The sequence below is a fragment of the Procambarus clarkii genome, unplaced genomic scaffold, assembly GCF_040958095.1.
Source record: "Procambarus clarkii isolate CNS0578487 unplaced genomic scaffold, FALCON_Pclarkii_2.0 HiC_scaffold_113, whole genome shotgun sequence".
Taxonomy (NCBI): Eukaryota; Metazoa; Arthropoda; class Malacostraca; order Decapoda; family Cambaridae; genus Procambarus; species Procambarus clarkii.
The window spans coordinates 456,451-478,723 of NW_027189146.1; the positions used below are offsets into that span (position 1 = coordinate 456,451).

Here is a 22,273-nt window from a genome sequence, read left to right on the forward strand (position 1 = left end):
GTGTGTGTCTTTATGTGTGTGACTTTGTATGTGTGTGTGTGTGTGTGTGTGTGTGTGTGTGTGTGTGTGTGTGTGTGTGTGTGTGTGTGTGTGTGTGTGTGTGTGTGTGTTTGTGTGTGTGTGTGTGTGTCAGAATGTGTGTGTGTGTTTGTGTGTGTGTGTGTCTTTGTGGTAGACTCATGATCACCGATCATCCCACCAGACTCCATCATATTCTCTCAGCCCGAAGCCGTGCACCATGGTATGTTGAACAAATATATTCCTCCTCTTCCTCTCCAGCATCATCAATCTCTTCCACTACCTCCTCCATATCTTGATCCACTTGATCTTCCAACGCCTGATCCGCTTCATCCTCCACATCCTCCAAACCTCCCTCCTCCATCTCATCCAACGCCTTCCTCTTTTTAATAATAATCCCATTGTTATAAATATAATAATTTTGGTACTGATTGTGCCAAATATATTTATGTCCGCTTTGTTGTGGAAGATAAGCTATCACTTTAGTTATTTGATAATCGGGTAAAAGTTGTAAATTAAATTTTGCAAGTCTTGGTATTGATATAATCATTTTATTTTCTTTAATTATACTAAATTCTTGCAATAACTCACAATGCATATGCCATGCAGTGGATAATGATATATGTTTTCTTTCGGACCAATTTTTATCTTTTTCAAAATATTTAATAAGATGCTCAATGATAAGCTCATCATATTTAATTACATCATCAATACAAATGTACATATCAATAGTTTTAAGAGTTTTTTTATTTGCTTTTAATACTTTTTGATAATTTATACAATTATTAATAATATACTCCCTTAATGAACTTTCTTTTAAACTTTGGGTAATATCTCTTACCCCATCTAAAAGAAACAACATTAAATACACAACCTCGTTGATAAAAAGTATCATTTTGGTTTTTTCAAATTTAAAAGGGGAATGAGTTCTAGAATACACTGAAAGTGAAAAATCCTGATCATCCTCTTCATATAAAATATTTTGATTATGAATTTGCGTGAAAAATCTTTCATACCAGACAAATTTATTATCAGCTGTTAGTCCTGACATGTCATAAATTTTATGATATATTAATTGACTTCTGCTAAGATTGTTTGGATAAGTAAAAGTAATATGAGAATCATCGATATTATTATTATAATATAATTTATCAGCTATAAATAATTGTCTTGTTAGATTAAATCTCAGGGGAAAATAATATAATCCAGGGTTTTTTTTAATGTTAAACTTCTCATTATTTATATGTTCGATTTGTATGTTAATTGAAAGTTTATCCTTTTTATTCATCTTTTTTTTATACAAAAACATATACACCCACAAATTCACACTCAAACACAAAAAACACACACCCAAAACACACACATAAAGACACACACACTTACACACACACATACACAAAGACACACGCACATACACACACACTTACACACACACACAAAGACACAAAGACACACACACACACACAAAGACACAAACACTTACACACACAAAGACACACAAAGACACACACACACACACACACACACAAAGACACACACACACAAAGACACACAAAGACACCAAGACACACACTTACACACACAAAGACACACACACACAAAGACACACACACACACACTCACACACACAAAGACACACACACACAAAGACACACAAAGACACCAAGACACACACACTTACACACACAAAGACACACACACACAAAGACACACACACACACACTCACACACACAAAGACACACACACACACACACACACACACACACACACAAAGACACACACCCACACACACACAAAGACACACAAAGACACACACACACACACAAAGACACACACACTTACACACACAAAGACACACACACACAGAAAGACACACAAAGACACCAAGACACACACACTTACACACACAAAGACACACACACACGCACACGCAGACACACACACACACACACACAAAGACACACAAAGACACACACACACACACAAAGACACACACACTTACACACACAAAGACACACACACACACAAAGACACACAAAGACACCAAGACACACACACTTACACACACAAAGACACACACACACGCACACGCAGACACACACACACACACACAAAGACACACACAAAGACACACACACACGCACACGCAGACACACACACACACACACACAAAGACACAAAGACACACACACACGCACACGCAGACACACACACACACACACACACAACGACGCACACACACACACAACGACACACACACACTTACACACACACACACACACACTTACACACACATAAAGACACACACACACACACAAAGACACACACACACACACACAAAGACACACACAAAGACACAAAGACACACACACACAAAGACACACACAAAGACACACACACACAAAGACACACACACACAAAGACACACACACACAAAGACACACACACACAAAGACACACACACACACACACAAAGACACAAAGACACACACACACAAAGACACAAAGACACACACACACAAAGACACACACACACACAAAGACACACACACACACACACACAAAGACACAAAGACACACACACACACAAAGACACACACACACACACACACACACACACAAAGACACAAAGACACACACACACACACACACACACACACACACACCCACAGACACAGGAATCCCAAAAGTTCACCAAAACTCTTATTATACTCACTTTACATTTTTTTTCTTAAACTAGTTGGGAGAGGTACAGTCTTTGATATGATTGGGAACGGCATTCAACATTTTAAGACCCTTGATTTGAAGAGCAGCATTTCTGGTTTGATTAAGTCGAACTCTTGGGAACCGAATGATATCTAGGGGCAGTGTAACAGCACATCATTCTTTTTTTTTTTTTAGATATGGTATCTCATCCATAAAAAATATTTTGTGGAAAAAAATGGGGTTGACCACCAGCCTGTGGTCAGTGGGGACCCTGTGGTGGACCATAAGCCGGTGGTGGACCATTCATTGGCTTATTAGGCAAATCAGATCTTGAATAGTTTCCCAAATAAGACATCAAATTTTATTTATAACTCCAAATTTTGTATTGGTTATTTTTTAATTAAGGCAAAAAAAAAGAAGAGAATCAATTAATTCTTTATGGATTTATATATTTTTCCAAATTTTATTGCAAAATAAAACTTATAAACATTTCTATATAATATAAAATTTTTGATGTTTAAGTTTTGTTAATTTTATAAACATAATTTTATTTATCATAGATATTAAATATATAATATTATTAATTTTATGTATAATTTTTTATTTATATTTAAAATAAAAAAAACAAAATATACATTTTGATTAAAATATTCATAGTTACTTTATAATTTGACATAAAATTTAAGAAAACAGAAATAATATTTTCCCCTTTATAGTTAAATTCGATATTTTATATAAAAATAATACAAACAAAAAGTCACTCAAAGTCATTTTATATATTATTTATTTATTTTATATACATTTATTTTAAATAAAATTAATAAAAAACTGAAAAAATATATATATATATTCTTTTTATTAAACAAATATTTCATCACTACTTTCATAATCACTACTTCCATATTCTTTGTAGTCGTTACTTGCCTCTGTATCATAATTATAATCTATATTATCACTATTATCATCATTAATCCATTTGAAGAACGAACAATACATGCCAACTTCAAAATCCCTAAATACAAAATAATAATAATGACTTACAAATGCTAATAACATTATGGGAGTAATAACTTTGCGAATACCAATTTGGATATAATAATATTCATCGAATAATTTAAACCAAGAAGTTGGTAAAATGTTTCCATAAACATCTAAAAATTGTACTTGAATACAACATTTTTCCTGATCATAAAGAATATTCATTGAACCTCGTTCTTTGAAACATCGAAATTTTAAATTTGATATAACAATATGATATTGATTATTTTCCTTATTTGTTATGTTTAAAAAGTATGGTTTATCTCCATATATAAAATGAACTGCATCTTCAATTTTTGATTGTGACATCTCCTTAGGTTTGAAGCTTTTCTTCAGAACAGATAAAATATAATTCCATCGGTAATTTTCATTACAAAAACATTTCCCATATAAATTACATAAGGGATACTCATCATCACTTAATGCACAATAGAGATAGTAGGCAGCCGTTGCTACAAAATTATTACTTTTGCTTATACTCTGAAACAACTCACGTCCTGTATTATCAAAATATTGAACTGAAGGAGGATTGTTTGAAACAATTTTTAGCGATCCAGTATGGTAAGACGAAGGTATACCATCTCCTATTATTTCTTTCTTACATCCATTACAAAATTTCACGTTTAAGATTCTCAAAACCATAACGGACTCTTCCGGTGTTGTTGTGTGTACTGACAAAGACCATATCGGATGTTTTAAATTGTCTCTCCCATATATTCTTTCAAGAAAAGTGGTTACATTTCCTACTGTAAAAAAGGAAAATTTGAATTTTTGTTTAGTCATTTGTTCAAAATAATCCATTCGAAAATTTGTATTACAGAGACATTTAATGCCATAATTTTCAAAACAAGTTGTAACGTTATCATATAACATTATTTTTTCTGTGAGGATTTGTATTTTGAAGACATATATTCTTCCACTAGCTGAGTAATTTTGTGAGTGTTGGATACAACTCGTAATATCCGTTTATGTAATGGCTCATCTTTTTTAATATCAGGGAAAAAGAAAATTGGAATATTAATAAATAAAATGTTAATTTTACCACTCCCACTCCCATTTTCTAAGAACTGTGCAACATTATTTATATTAGGAGAGTAATCACAGACTGAATGGGAATCCAATTTCATAATAAATTTCCTTTTCAATTTTATGAGTAAGTATTGTACAAATAATTGTAAGTCTTCTACACTATTATTTTCAAAGGTAACATCATCATCATTCTTATCAACATTATTAATATTATGATGATGATAGTTGGTTAGAACAATTGTTCCTAAAGGTAAAGCAGGAGGATAAAAGTGTAATTTTTTGAAATAAGATAATGGGATTTCTATACTACCATCAGAGTTACATGCAAACATTATTTAGTTTTGTTTTTAATATTGAGTGAATTCATAAATCGATTAAAAATTTTTTCGGTATTTTCGTAATCAATCAAATCAGTCTTGGATACAAATTTTGCCTTTAAAATTACCTTTGCACATCCACGTTCAATATCTTCAAAATTTGAACATGGATATGTTCCTTTATGTATTTCAATATTATTTTTATCAATCTTACACTTCATCCAAATAGATAATTCTTGTTTTTCCTCATCAAAATGGGGATCCGGACACGCTGTACACGGAAAATGTTTATTGTCATGTAAGTTAGTATACATAGGACCGCAGTTACATAGACCATTAGAATAACCTGGAGCTGTAATTACACCAGATGGTAAATGTACCAGACAAGGATCGCGGAAACAGGCTGAACGTGAGATATCTGGATTAGAAATATATCCAGGGGAACATCGACATATATATTTTTCTTGTTCTTTTAATGGTATAAAAAAGTCTTGGGGGGTCATTTGAGTAAGGTCCACTACTTCATCCTGCCCATTGGTAATTTTAACCAAAGTTCCTCCTGGTTCACATGCAGTTAATCTATTTGTAGTTGCGTTATAAAGACCTGGTAGGTAGGATTTACACTTCCATCGATCTTCTTCAAATGAATACTGTAGAAAACCCCATACTGGGTCACAGAATTTTTCTTCTGGTTGTTTCCAAAGACAGTATGTGCATCCTGGTTTGAGGATTCCACCTCCATAATAATATTTTATATTGCTAGTAGAAGATGATATAGGTATTACGACCTTTTCTAAATAACGTCCACATTTACGGCCCCCAAGTTTTTGACAAATTTGATTGTCATGTGACTGAGAACTATCTACTTTTAAAATCATTCCCTTACATTTATTGATTTTAATGTCATTATTGTTATCATATTCATTATAATTTAGCCAACCTTGTAGATCAATAAATTCGTGTCTTTCTTCAAATGCAATTTCTTCAGCTTCAATTCCCTCTTTAATACTTTGACGTAAAAAACTATGAATGTAAAAACGATCAGTAATATAAAGAAAATTAAAAAATATAAAAAAAAGTACGAAAATTATAACAGGAATTTGAAGAAAATACTGGTATGTCGAAGAAATCATTTTTGGTTTTTATTTAAGAGAAAATTTAGGAGTTTCTCAGTTGAAACTCTTTTATTACAATTTGTGGAATAACAGTGAAAACGATGACGATGAATATAAAGTCTACCTGAAGGTGTACGAGATTTACCACGAACTTCATGAAAAGGACAAAAAATATTACATTGCCATTTTTGGTTCATTGCTAAGAGTTCATTATATGGCTCCTTACATAATAATTCAGCACATTTTTGTGTAATTATCTCTGAGTTTTTTTTTAAAAATTGTTTAATTTTTGGTTGATGCAGCGATCGTTTTAAAACCAACCTAGGACGACTAATTACATTTCCTCCTCCTCCTCCTCCTAAATTATTATTATTATTATTATTATTATTCTTATTATTATTATTATTATTATTATTATTAATAATTATTTCAAAAATATTATTTCTAGTGGATAAGTGTCCCTGTTTAATTTCATTGATACTAGTAAATTCTATTGAAGTCTCAATACATCGATATATGAATGAAACACTCGCCATATTGGTACATGATCCTTATCACTAAACAATAGAGAGAGAGAGAAAAGCTTACAAGATAATATAAAGGATATTGTAGAATCAGAGAACCTATATATCTCAGAAGTAAAATATTTATCGTGCAAATATGATCGGCGCACGACACTGAATTCTGTCAGGCCAACTACAACAGTATTTTCTTCAAATTCTTGTTACCAATTTTCATATTTTTTTTTAATATTCTATAATTTTCTTTATATTGCTGATCCTTTGTACATACATAAGTCTTTTAAGAGGGACTGGAAGCTGAATCCTCCTATTATTATTTATTATTGAAACTTGACATAATGGCTGACGAGCCTTATTACCAAAAGAGAGTAAGACAAAAGTTTACAGATATTATAAAGTATATTGAAGAATCAGAGAACTTAATTATAGCTGTACCATCAGAAGTAAAACAATTTGAAGAGCTGTTAAATTCTTGGGTATTATATTTACCTAATCTCCAAAATGTTGTGGTAAAGAGAGGAAATTGTAATAAGTGTTGGTACCAAAGTGAGAATAAAAAAACACTCACTATTTTTAGGTCACCTTTCGAAATAATTATTAAGCAAAATGATATAAAAGTTAGCTCTTCGTTTCTTATGAAAGATGTAATATTATTATTAGTAGAAGCTATTCAAAAAGAAAAGAGAAATATTCATGTATATTGGGATTAATTAATAACAAATATAATAAATTTATATACATTTTTTATAAACATTAAATTTAATTTAAATTTCAAATAACATTAAGTATTATATCAAATTTGGGAATATAAAAACCATTAACTAATTTCAAATATATTTCATTGGAAAATATTTCACATTCATTATTATATAATAAATTTAGAATATTGTTATATGTTACATTTGAATTTTTATGTTTATTTATAATATCCCAAACTTTTAAAATATGAAATTCTGTCTTATCAATATATAACGGATCTATTTGTAGATAAAAATCAATTTCTTCAGTATTTTTGAGGAATTCACTCATTTTTTTAATATTTATTAAAAAAGACATGATTATTCAGTACTATTCCAAGGAGTATAACTTCAACTAAATTAATGTGAAACATCAACTTAAACTAAAATTTCAAATGATGATATTAACATTTAGTGATTATTTAAGACACCAGCTAGCTCTAGTAGCCAATGTGATGAACCAATTGGCTTATAATGTCAGGTGTGAATAATTTCCTATAAAATTTTGTAAAAATACACTTATATATGTCGATTGAAAAATTTGCTTTAAGATTGTTAGAGAGGTTCAAAACCTCTTTATCCTCATAGGATGGGATAATCTTAAATATTTTGGCTAAGTTAACATTAGGAATAATATATAAAATTCTTTTGAAAATTTCAAAAATATCATGTGATGATCCCAAATATATCCTTACATTAGCAAAAGTAATAGTACTTTGTTTGGCTTGAAACTCAAAGTGCATATCTTTCGTTTCAAAAGGGTCAAAGGTAAAAAAAAGTTACATTTATTTTGACATGGCTTACTCCTTAAAATCCTTTCTTCAGGAGTCCTGAGAACGGTTGGTAGAGTGATACACAGCCTATCAGGTGGTTCCAGTTCCTTAATTGCTTCGCCATATCTCTGGGCATCTTCTTTTCTTATTTTTTTTGTGTGTAGAAAGATAGGTCGACATAAATAACGACGACGAGGGCGGCGTTGAGGAACTTTTGTCATCTACAAACGAAATGAAACAAATAAATAACTAAGTTGTGTGTTTGTTAGTCATTATTTGTTTGGTAATTGAAGGGGCTGGGCCAGGTTAAGTCTTAGAGAATAAGGAGGAGAAGGAGAAGGAGGAGGAGGAGGAGGATGAGGAGGATGGGAAGAAGGAGGAAAAGGACGAGAAGGAGGGGGAGAAGGAGGGGGAGAAGGAGGAGGAGAAGGAGGAGGAGAAGGAGGAGGAGAAGGAGGAGGAGGAAGAGGAGGAGGAGGAGGAGAAGGAGAAGGAGGAGGAGAAGGAGGAGGAGAAGGAGGTGGGGTTTTGGAACTTTTAAAAGTCATAGAAATTGTACTGGGAAATTTATCTAGATAACTAATTGGAAGAGGAGAAGGAGAATGAGAATGAGATGGTGGGTGTGTTGTGGCAAGGAAGGAAGATTGATCTAAAGAAATTAGAGGAGGAGAGTAAGTAGGAGTCCAATTAAAATCTTCATCCGTCATTTTTTTTTCCATATTTTCAGTTTCCAGTAATTCGGAAAAGGACATGCTTCTTTTCCTTGTATCCTGAATTTCAGAATCTGGATCTATAAAAAAAAATAAAAAATAAATAAATAACCAGCTATGGCTAGGAAAATCTTTTGCTCTGATTTTTCATTTTATAGCCACCACATCTGTCCTGAGTTTCGGACAAGGAACTCGGCAGTTATACACTTGAATTGATCCTATGAAGTATGTATGATCATCACCATTCTGTATCGCAAAGACTACAAGCTAATAATATCTTATCTCTGTGAATGGCTTCCAGGGTCACGGCACCTTAAAAACAGAAAAGATTTGCAACTCACCTTTTACTTTACTGGAGAAATCTCTTGCTAAACCCTTAGAGAGGTGATTTATAGTAGGGACCCCATGGTCCATACTGTTGGGTGTAGCAGGGACACACTGATGTGTGTGGAACCTCGAGTCCTTTAATATTTATACCCTGACAGGATGGGACTCTCCCGGATGGAGGCAGGGGGGTGGGGGAATTCCGTTGAGACCACTAGAATTCACAACACCACCCTGACACATCGAAATAATACTCTTACCTTTTAAAAAAATGAATACAATTTCACGAAAGATATTTCTTCTTGTTTTGTTATCAGTACGAGTAATAGTTAGTCACAATCCCCATTTATATACTGAATGTGCAGTCAACGAAAATGGAAAAAGATTGACAATATTTGAAGATTCAATTAAATTTTGGTTTGTAAGAAATAACCTCAATTTTATAATATCTATTTATTACGATAGAAATTTAAATGAATTATTAGGATATAATAATACAGAACAACATAAATGGTTAAATGCAGAGTTAAAATTTGGGAATTTTTCACAACTATTTATATTAAATAAATTTCAATTACCAATGAAAAGACGACTGAATCAAAACACAACAAGTAAATTAATAGGAAGATTTGTAATATTTAGCCATATCAATATTCTTCTAGGTTGCCCTCAAGGCTGGCCATACAGAAAATTATCATCATCAATGAAATATGATTTACAAATTGCTGCCTCAGGTAACGAAGAGGAATATCTTATTCTGACGCCCTTAGCAGATACCTATGTTACGTTTTTAATAGATGGTCAAAGAAAGACACTATGTTTGGATCACAGTCATTCACAAATAAAGGTTGTGAATAATGTTAATAAATTATCAGAAAAGTGTGATACCTTAAATAGAATGTCGTCTGTTGTTATCAAATTTGTGTACGATGAGAATAATATTAAAATATTGGATGAACAAGATAGCATTCTTGACAATATAACAACATATAATAATAAGACTCGTCCTATACTTAAAGTTCTTCGAGAAGATTTAAATGGGACACTCTATATAGCACAGTGTATTGGTAATTGTAAAAAAAGTATTGATTCGCATGCTATTACCTATATGCATCAATATTTGTTTGTTTTGTGTATAATAATAATTATAATTTCAGTAAGTTTATTAATTATTCAATTATATTATATTATATGTGTTAAAAGTAAAAAAAAAAAAAAAGGCAGGAAGAAATAGGAGAGTATATTTCATACGAACTTCCCGAACCACTTTAAACTAAAATTTATGTTAATAAACATCAACATCCCATCAAAAACTTAAACTATTTCTTTATCAATGTCTAATGTATCAAAAAATGCCCCAAACCCAAAACCCAAAACAACCATTGGAATTTAAAACACAATTCTTGAGATAATCCAACATGATTTGATTGATGTGTATAGTTAATCTGGTATACTAATAACGGTGTTTCCTCTTTGAAAAGAAACGATCTAGTACTACTTACTATCGGATATATATAGCAAATATCTTCATTTTTACTAAAAGTTCGGCTTGAAATGAAAGAATTCAACAATGTTAAGTTAATAGGAAGTGCACACTGGTTGTTTTCTACTTTACGTATTTCTACTCTACTTATTCCTTTAAAGAGTAGAATTTCTTTAGTATGTTGAATACCACGATTCAAATGACAAATTATTCTTCCCTCTAATGTTTCCAAAGGGTTATTTAATTTAATCTTAACCGTGGTCATTTTACATTCATATATTTTACATCCTATATAGTATTTATTATGATCTGGAAAAGTTTCGTATAATAAGCGTCCCTCTGTTTCTTCATTTATATCTACATTTATAGTTAATTTTGGATATAAGAAATAAGAGTATGTATAACATGCACCACATGTTATTGAAAATGAAATATTATAAACAGTTGGGATCATTACTTTTTCTTTAAATAATTTTGTTTTTGATTGTTGATGTCTTGTTTGCCATGTAGGATGGAATGGGTCATTTATAAATGTCATATATGGAGTTTTAATAGATAATGGAGCCCATGGAATTATAGAATGAGCAAAACAAACAGTAGTACTTTTTCTTACGGTCAATATTAATAATAATACTAATAATTGATTCCAATCCATTACCTTAATTTATAGGATTAATGACTTTGATTTTCTTGGTCACACACTTCCTTATATAGTGGATTTTTTTTATATTTATTCATTATAAAAGGATATAGATATTTTTTATTAGGTAAGATTACAATTATGATTTCAATCCATACCCCTAAAATGAAACTTGCCAGCTACATAATTGGTCAAGCAAGAGGATCAGCTGCCATTTGTGGAGAATATGCCTCTGCTACATTAGGCGTGTTGAACAATTATAAAGATATTAAAATATATTGCCTCATTGGGAAGGACTGGCTTGTTGATAAACTTTCAAACTTCATTCCCATCGAATATTCAGGTTATACACTTGTAAAATATGAAAAAACAAAAAAAGGAGGGTTCATAGCAATCGCTGAATTAATACATCCGGAAGATGTACCAGTATTGATATACTTTATTGAGTCTCCGTCAATACGAGTATTGCTACCTAAAAACTACATTACATGGAAAGAACAAATTACATCAAAGTTCACAGTTGCAAATGGTACCCTCGACAATGGAGAACCTCCCAACTTTTCCGATATAGTTGGGAGATTTTATGAAGAAGTAATAAAAACTATGGATACTGATGCCGAAAGATGTGGAATTTTTCCTTCATTTAAAACAGATCAAAAAGTTTGTAAATTGTATCCAGTAGATCTAAGGTTGACATTTATTCATCCCCGTTTTGAAATTAAAAGGAAACGAAAAATCTGTGAGTGGTTTAATGAAGATGAGTATAATATTCCATTTCTTTCAATATTCGAGAGGTTAAAAATACCTGACCTTTGTAATGCTTCTTCAACGACATTACAGGAAGGTACTGCAAAGAGGACTATAAAATGTAAATTACAAGGCAAGAAAATTCCCATTGGTCTCTGTGTACCTTCGCTAATATTATATAAATTTGGTTATAAAAGGGCTGAAATATTGAAAGAGCCTATAACCTTAGGCGTAAAGGCTTTAGGAACCAGTAATCAGAATATGGACGAAAAAACTTATGTCATGGGAGCCTTAAAGAAAAGATGGAGTTGTACTCGCAGGAGGAGTGGGCAAATAAATAGGTATCCACAGTATGTAAAGTGTTATGAGCCAGTTGGTCTCGTATATGAGTCTCAGATATTTGATAGATTCAGTCATAACCTAATTGATGGTTATATAATATCAAATAATGATGACCAATACTTATTCAGCCCATATGTCTGTCTTGGGTTACTGACTCGAAATATCAAAATCCTTCCTGTCATATATACTCATTTGCTATTCCCCAGAGGAAACGTTTTTGTAATTCAGAAGTCTGATGTAATCTGGTGTGTTCTCGGAAATTGCAAAGTGGCTCCTCCAAATACTATAGTTAATTGTATGAATGACCTCTAATTTTTTATAGGCTTTAGGGGACGTCGCACTTGGCCTACAACTTTCATGTTTGTTTAAGTTAATTTGTTTATATTTGAGTTAAAACGAATTAACTTAAATAAACTAACACAACAAGAAAATCACTCTGCCTTATTAGGCAAATGGGGTCTTTTTTGCATAGTGGCTAAGAAGTACGTTCTATGCCAGAGAACAAACGTCTCAGCCTACTGTGCAAGAAAGACCCCATTTACCTAATAAGGCTGAGTTCATTAGATTATTTTTAGTCTCCTCACCTGTGTTCTATACTCTGTCAGAATCAATCAAAATAACAGTTTGTGAACTGGTAATAAATAATAAGCCCAAATACAAAATATAATTCTTTACTGATGAGTATTTAAACCAAACCAACCATATATATATTGAAAAACGAGCGAAACGGCATTTTACTTTTTGGTGCTATGAGTTTTTACATAAATTTTCATTATGCCGGCATTTTTGGGTACATTTCTGATTATTTCTTTTGCAAATACATCTATGATTTAAACAAGATAAAAGTTTACAGTGGCATACTAATTGTTTCAAGTGCCTATTATCACTGAGAAAGTAATTTGATTGTCTACGAACAATCTCACGAAGCCCAAGTTGTTGATTCTTATTAATTTCGCTTGGCATTATTCTTTCGATTGTTTTATCAAAATCGTTTCTTGATAGATATTGATTAATTGTTCCAAATTTTGTAGCTACACGATATAAATCTCTTTCATTGTCTATTTCGATGATAATTCCACTGATTGTTCGCATTCCTGTTTTGTTTTCCCTATCTTCTTTAGGTATTATCACATTAACACTATCATATAGGCTAACAGGTGTTACATTTGCCGATGACAATTGTAACATTTTTGAGGCATTAGTTATCTGACGCTCATAAACTTTGCTTCTAATAGTTCCTAAATTTTCAATATGTAAATTATATGAATCGTTATTTACTTCAGAATTATTATTATCATTAGGTTTACCATCTTCTAAATTACATAATCTTCTATTTATTATTACTTTAGGCGACAGCACAATACCAGGTGATGATGGTGTTGGTGGTGATAATATAGGGGGTAATGAAGGTGGCGGTATTTGTGGCAGGGATAATATGGAAGTAGAGGCAGTTGTAGCACCAGCAGCAACAGTAACAGTAACCTCCTCAACCTCATCAAAAATTATTTCTTCCATGTCTGGCAACGGTGAAGAAATCTGACGCAGCAGCGGACTTGATGATGACAGGGAATACTGCAATTATATATAAAAAAAAAAAAATTTTAGTATACAGAAATTAATTGAGGACTTTTGTTTTCCAAGGTTGAACTGAAAACAAAACCAATAAATATTAAGGAATTTTACCTTTGCTTCTTTGCCTCTTTTTTCTTCATCCTCTTTGTCTTCTTCTTCTTCTTCCTCTTTGTCTTCTTCTTTTTCTTCTTCTTCTTCATTGTCATCATAGTGACAGTTATTGAACAATTGGCTATATATTGAGGGCGAAAGACGAATCTTCATAATTATTGGCGGTTCTATACCAAAAACTGCCTTGTAAGGCGATATGCCAATTCCACGTGAATATGCTGTGTTTTTGGTGAATTGCACAAAGGGAAGTCCAGCTGACCAATCTCGCGTTTGATTCTCACACATCCAACTGCCAAGCATTTTGATTACATCCCCATTCGCACGTTCAATGCTCCCTTGGCTCTGTGGATGACGAGGTTTGCTATTAATGAGGAGCATGTTGGGCCACATTTCGTTTTTTAGCTCTTGAATCACCTCTGCCACAAATTCACGGCCGTTATCGCTCTGCAGAATTCGTGGGGCTCCCAAGAGAGCAAATATATCGAGTAAGTGGCGTGCCACTTCAATCGCCCGTTTACTGCGAAGAGCTCGTAAAACCGAAAACTTTGTTAAATGATCTTGATAATGTAAAATATATTTATACACACATCCTCCTTCTTTTTTCATATTTATTAAATCCATTTGTCCTCGCTCCGCAAAACTGGTCGATACAATGGGCCGTATTACCCCCTTTTTTCGTCGAGGAAGTCGTTTCAAATTACATATGTGGCAGAGTGAAATAAAGAGTTTCACCGATTGTTGAGTGACGTTAGCGATAGTTTTACTTGCTTCAAAATAAGTTCTTTTTTCTCCTCCGTGACAAACTGCTCTGTGTGCATCATAAATCGTATCATACAATTGCCCTTGATGTATGAAACGACGACACATCCGGCCAGGATCAGCTGTTGTTGCTCCTGTTGTTGTTGTTGTTGTTACAGCCGTAGTAGAATGACGATTGTCACTGGTCAGTTTACGCTTTGTCCCCCGCTTCATTCTTCGTTCAGTTTCGTCGATGGTTACTAAGACATCATCCCCAAATAGATTTTTGACATCATATCGAGACAATAGATCATATTCATGAGAGGTCTTTGTAGTCAGTTTCAATTTAGCATTTTTGACTTCCTCGATGTATTGGGCTAATTTATCTCGAGTGAAAATTGTCCGGCTTCCATGCCCACCTTTTTCCAACATTTGGTTAATTTTTAATTCAAATTCCTTTTTTTGTATCACCTCTTCTTCTCTCTCACATCCTTCATTAACTTTTTGTCCCAAAGGTAAAGACGTGGATGATGAAGGTAATGGTTCTTCATCAACACTAGTATCGTTATTATCACTTCTTTCTTGTTGTTTCTGTCCACATGTTAATGGAGAGGAAATTGTAGGTGTGTCCTCCATGCTGGAGCAAAATCGACTGACTCTGATATTAACCCTCACACGCTGAATATTTTATATTGACCAATCACTGGCAGGCTTTCTTGGTTAAGCTGGCAGTTTATAGTTTGTGCTTATTTGACTAAATTATTCCTGTAAGACAACACAAACATTGTTGTTACATTCTAGGTCAATTATTTCAAGTTTCCGTTAAAATGTCAGTGTCATCAATATCTAGCAAAATTATTATAATACTTTGCCTAATGGGCAGAGTGCACTTATTGTATGTGAAAAAAAAAAAAAAAAAAAGGAACTAGACTAAAATTTAATTTATTGACTATCATCAATTCAATGTGTGTGTTGCGGGTTACAAACAAAAAATCAGTGTAGCATCATACCCTCCCTGAGAGAGTGAAATATCATCAGTTCAATGTGTGTTGCTAGTTACGAACAAAAAAAAATTCAGTGTAGCATCATACCCTCCCTGAAAGGGTGGAGGGAGGTGTTAAACAATGATAGGGTTAATTACCAATGTTTGAATGTGGTTTGGGGAAGTTGGTTGACGGTTAGCCAATTTCCTTAACTCTCAAAACTTAGCTGATGTTCTTCTTTATGTTAACGACCACTTGTATATCTTCCTTAAGTATGTTAACTATAGCCTGAAGTGCATCCTGCTGCCATTTTAGGTATTGTGATATATCCTGCACTTTGTCAACAACCAGTCCATACCGTTGGGCTCGCGGAAAACTACCAGGCTTTATAGACTGAGCCAATAGTTCATTCAAACATCCCTTGAGGTCCTGCAGCTGCATATACAAGTTTTCTAATCGCAGTCGAATCTGATCCTCTATTTCTTCTAGTGGTAGATTTTTTTTCCTTTCAACCTCTTGTGCTGACACCAATTTTAGAACTCGGCGCATTATATTTGTCTGTTTCAACTTAAAATTCTGAATGGTAACTTTAATTGTCGTCTGCATACAACTTAATTGTCTTATATCATCCATAATATTCTTCATACTATTATGAATTTTATTACCATATTCTTCTTGATACTTGAACTGTTTCTGTAATTCCTGAAATCCCACTTTTACAACAGGTATCAATTTCTTTGGGTCAGGATTTTTTTGCTTGCCCAGTTCCCACAATGCTGGATCAATTCCTATAAACAATAAATAATTTATTTTAATTTTTAATTCCACAAATGTAGGAAAAAAATACCCCGTAATATCTTCACTTTTGTCATTATGTCACGATAAGTAGATGGATTGGTCATATCAAAATCATTTACCTCTTTGCGGTGTATCAAGATATTTCTTCATTTGTTGTTCAGTTAAAGTCAACATTGGAATAATCTGTTCAATAAACAAATTCTGAAACAGAAAAAGTAGGCATTTTTGTCTCTGTCTGTCTATCAAAAAACGTTCCATTAATAATGTCCCTTTTAAGCTAATTTGATTATTTAAGCCAACCTGATATCAATTCCCATTAAATATATTGGTGCAAGCTATAATAAGGCTTACTTTAGGCTTACCTTAAAAATTGAATTGTATGATGCTCTTAACATATGACTAAAGGTGTCAGTGGTAGATGCACGTTGAATCTCTCCTAGAAGGTATATTATAATATAGAGCAGTTTGCATAATACCATACTTGAAATCATTTTTTATGATAATTATTATTAGGGAAAACATTATAAAATCTTTAAATTCTTTTACCATTAGGAAAAACTTGCTGAATGTAAAATCTGAAGTTCGTTTTGTTTGGTACTTCAGCAGCAAAAATTTCATTAACAACAACTTCATTACCTCCGAATAATAGACTCAATGCTGAAATAACTTCCTGTTTGTAGGCCCTGGAAGAATAAAAAAAAAAATAAAAAAAAACATTTTTTTATGTTCCCGGATCCTAGTCATATTTAACACTGAAAAATTATTAGAATATTATACAAGTATATGAATATTAATTACTTACTCCACTTCTGAAAGGCCCCTTCCAATTATAATTTGCACAATACCATCTTCATTACGATAATTGGGAATTTTTGTATAGCAAACTACTTTGAAACGACAATATGGATTTTCAGATGTGAACTCTACAGGTGACATATTGGACGAATAATAACCTGGAATAAAATTCATAAAATTATACTATTTTAATTATATACATTTTACAATATTATAAACAACTAGTCAAATCTACTAAGTTTTCCATAATGGTTTACTCACTACCACATTGAAAAAAAATAAAATCCACATATTTACCTTTACCAAACCCCCAAAAAGCTTGAAGTTGATTCCACTTTCGCAAGACCTCATCATTTTCATTATTGAAGTAGGAAGGAGCACAGATTGCAATATGTAATGCCATTGATGATGAGCCCGGTTGTTGGTGAAGCATCTGAAACTGATGATTGCCCCTATTTGATTCGACCAGTGAAATTAAAACAATGTTCATCGAATCCTCACACATTATGGTGAAACCATTTAACACACCATCTCACCAAATGACCTACAACAGATCACAATTGCCTTATGTTTGTAAATATATATTAATTTAACTAGTCAGTGGTATGAAGAAAACATTCAATAAAACATATCACTAACTAGTACAAATCAATAAATATCCAGCGACAGGCCTCCGTTGCAGAAATAGGAAAGCGTCTTTTCTTCACAGAAGTTCGTTTGTCAAATATTATGGAAAAAACAAAACAAAAAAAAACACTTCAATCAATATCATAATGCGCTTCTGTTAATAGGTCGAATTAAAAATTTTAACAATAATATATATCCAGCAGACAACATTGAGTTAACAACCACACTTCTTTTTGGCAAGACGAAACTTTATAGTTGATCTGGTGGTTTTCAGTCTATGACAAGCAGGCAACCCACAATCATCATTAACACATGAAGACACATGTGTATGCAAGAGGGTTGAATATAAGATTAACACCGAACAATGTGGATGTCTAGAAACTACTACATGATGACGAACCCGGCGAAACATTAGACAAATCGGGGTACAAGTTTTTTTTTGACATGATGCACTGTGGGCAAATTCATACAGCAACACATTGGTTCCATCGTGGTTAGCAAACCATTCTAATATTTGTAATAAACTTTGAGTATTAATTTCACAATAACGTTGTTTTTTTGATATAGTCTCAGGCGTTATATTAACCAACTTTCTCAAAGCCACATTTTCATCATTGGAATGGATATGGTTTTCTATTTTAACAATAATAGACTTGCTAGTTGAAGTAGTATCTTTTTTCTCTTTTATCTTCTTCTCTTCGGCTCCCTCACTGATATCGCTAATATCATCCTAGAAAGATTAGATTTCATCACAAATGCACCTGAGACATTATTTATTTATTTATTATAATATAGTGTCCAAAGCTTCATCATGCTTATCATAAAATAACTTTTAGGTACTTACACCACAAGATTCCTTGGATAGCTCCATTACACAGTAGCCCGTATTACTACTGAACAGGATTCTGGCATACTGGTTGACTGGACTGGATACGGAGGCTCTTATATATTGTATCACCGGCATATTGCATGGAACTTAATGTAATGATTCATTTCTCTCTTTGAATTATATTCATTGGTGAATATAAAATAGAAAAGTTGATTCAATGGCGATAACCAAACTTGGTGTTTACATCGGACGATAGTAGTACTGCTTGGTAATCATGTGATATGTTGATATTTTATAAAGAAGATTATGGTTTTGTTATTATGTCCATAATTACATACCTCATATTTTGTAGTCTTGTAATTAGTGGAAAGAGAGAATGTAAGGTATTTAATTCATTATTCATCAAGTCAAAATATAAATATGATAAGTAAAATAGTAAAAGATAATAGATATATATTTTTATTTTTATATTAAATTATTTATATTCTATATAAAAAAAAACATGTTCTATTCCATCCATCAACTAATTAACTAAAAGTCTGAATCTAATGTAAAAACACTGTATTGATCTGAATTCATTACACCATATTTTTGATATTCACTTACTTTTTTTTCAAAAAAATTAGTTTTCCCTTCTAATGAGATATTTTCCATAAAGTCAAATGGATTTTCTACATTATAAAGTTTCTTAAAACCGAGTTCAAAGAGAAGTCGGTCAGCCACAAATTCTATATACTTCCCCATTAGATCACAGTTCATACCAATAAGTTTGATTGGCAAGGCATCTGTTAAAAATTCTTGTTCAATCTTCACAGCATTATCAATGATAGAATATACATATTTCTGATCAGGCTTATTAATCAAGTACTTAAATATCAAGCAAGCAAAATCTGTGTGTAACCCTTCATCTCTAGTAATCAATTCATTACTGAAGGTTAGACCTGGCATTAAACCACGTTTTTTTAACCAAAATATTGCAGCAAATGAACCACTAAAGAAAATACCCTCTACTGCAGCAAAGGCAACAATGCGTTCGGCATATGTTGCCGTTCTATTGGTAATCCACCTTAGAGCCCAATCAGCTTTTTTCTTAACAGCTGGCAGCGTTTCAATAGCATTAAATAATCTGTTCTGCTCCTGTAAATCTTTTATGTATGTATTAATAAGTAAACTGTACATTTCATTGTGAATATTTTCCATGGCAATCTGAAAACCATAAAAACACCTCACTTCTGGTATTTGTACCTCTTGGCAGAAACGTTCAACAAGATTTTCATTGACGATACCATCTGATGCGGCAAAAAATGCTAGAACATGTGAAATGAAGTGACGTTCCTCGTCATTAAGTTTCTGTTCCCAATCTACAATATCCTTTGACAAGTCTACTTCTTCAACTGTCCAAAATGATGCTAGCGCCTTCTTATACATTTTAAAGATATCATGATTTTTAATTGGGAACAATGTAAAACGTCCTGGATTTTTAATCAAAAAGGGTTCAATCATCTGAAAAAAATATATAAATAAATAAATAAAATATTTATTTTAACATTATGTTCACTATCATAGCATAATAAACGAATGAAATTATTGAATTTTGAGTAAAAAAGAGATTAATTTACTACGTACATGTTCTTCCATCCTATATTTTATGTAAACTAAAATAGGTATATATACATACATACATATACATACACACACATATATATTCTTTTCTTTGACACGCTTCCCAATGAGCAGTATCCATTATAACACCAGGCAGTAATACTTCCTATGTTTTGAAGGCATGCCAATTGAACCTGATTGTGACTCACTGCTGCGTTTGTTGCTATTTACTTCAGTAACAGTATATTCACTATCTGGGAGAACTTCAGAAGGGTATATAGGGGGTATTTCATTGTTCCAAGTATCAAGTAGATTTGCTCTCAATTTTTCTGAATTGATACTCCCTATATCTTCTGTTAAAATATTTAAAGATTTTAAATGAGGTTTAATACTAATGTCTGCAAATTCATATGAAAGGTACTTATTTACCAATACATAATTTCGTTCCCAGTCATTCATACTTAAAATAATCTTAACATCTTCAAAATGTTTTAAATTAAAGTTTTCCACTTTATTTATTGAGGGCCAAGTAATTGAAGCACATTTTATAATAATTATTTCACTGTTTTGAAGATCAATTAATACGTCGGCAAATGTTTTTCTTACATTTATCGATGAAACATTATCTAATATAAGTAAAAATGAATTTTCCACTAAATGATACAAGTTGATTGTTGGATTAAAGTTTTGTAAAAATTCCACTTTTATTTTTAAATTATTTCTCCATATGACAATTTTATCCCACACTTGAATGATATTTTTGGGGGCTGTTAGTATTATAACAGAATATTTTCTGGGGTAGATTTCATATTGCTTTTTCATGGTTTACAAAAAAAAAAAAGCAACTGCGCCACCCTTGCTGACAGTTGGGATCTTGAAGAACAAATAGAACCAATATCACCATCACTTTATAATTACCTGAAAATGATAAAAAAAATAGTTCTTTGTATATTATAAGCTCAGAAATATATAAAGATGTGTTGATACAAAAGTAGAATGAATAATTTGTTCCACAAGAACAAATCTACATACCTTATTTTTTATATAATTATCTTTTTAGTAATAATATTTAAACAGGTTACTATATCATGCTTTATAGTATTATAAATCCTACATTTTAACCGTGATCCTAAATTTAACCACAGCAAATGGATCACTCATTATATTAATATTTTTTGCCCACATTTTACATATTATAATATTTTCACCTGGGCTAAGTTTCAATTGAATAGGAAGAAGTGGGGCATAATATCCATCTACATGTTCCTTGGTTGGAAAATAATAAACAGGAAAACCTTGCGGAGTATATTTGTTTGGACTATTAACCCAAATATGTGAACAAGATACCCATACACATTTTGGTAACTTATTACCATTAGCAATTGAGCTTTTCTTCATATTTTCACGCAGGCTTGTAATCTCATGATCTGCAGAGGGTGGAAGATCTTCAATATTCTCATATACAATAGGTACAAAATTTGGAAGATTACGAATAGATAATAAAATTATCGGTGTTAAGGTATTAAAATACCAATTCTCTTTTCTAAATTGATCAAATATGGATGTATCAAATTTACAAAATACATTATTATTTTCATCATTAGGAATCGTTGTATCATCATTACAATTAACTGTATTTACATGAGAAATCATATCGTAACCACGATTTTGGTCCATATAATACTTACTTTCAAAGACAACATACAGACCAGCAGGT

The 22,273-nt window shown here is 32.1% G+C and overlaps 1 pseudogene; it reads right to left on the reverse strand.

Annotated features, from left to right (window-relative positions):
* Positions 1 to 19,485: 19,485 nt before the first annotated feature.
* LOC123750973 (ribonucleoside-diphosphate reductase subunit M2 pseudogene) lies at positions 19,486 to 20,448 on the reverse strand (annotated as a pseudogene).
* Between the last annotated feature and the right edge of the window lie 1,825 nt (positions 20,449 to 22,273).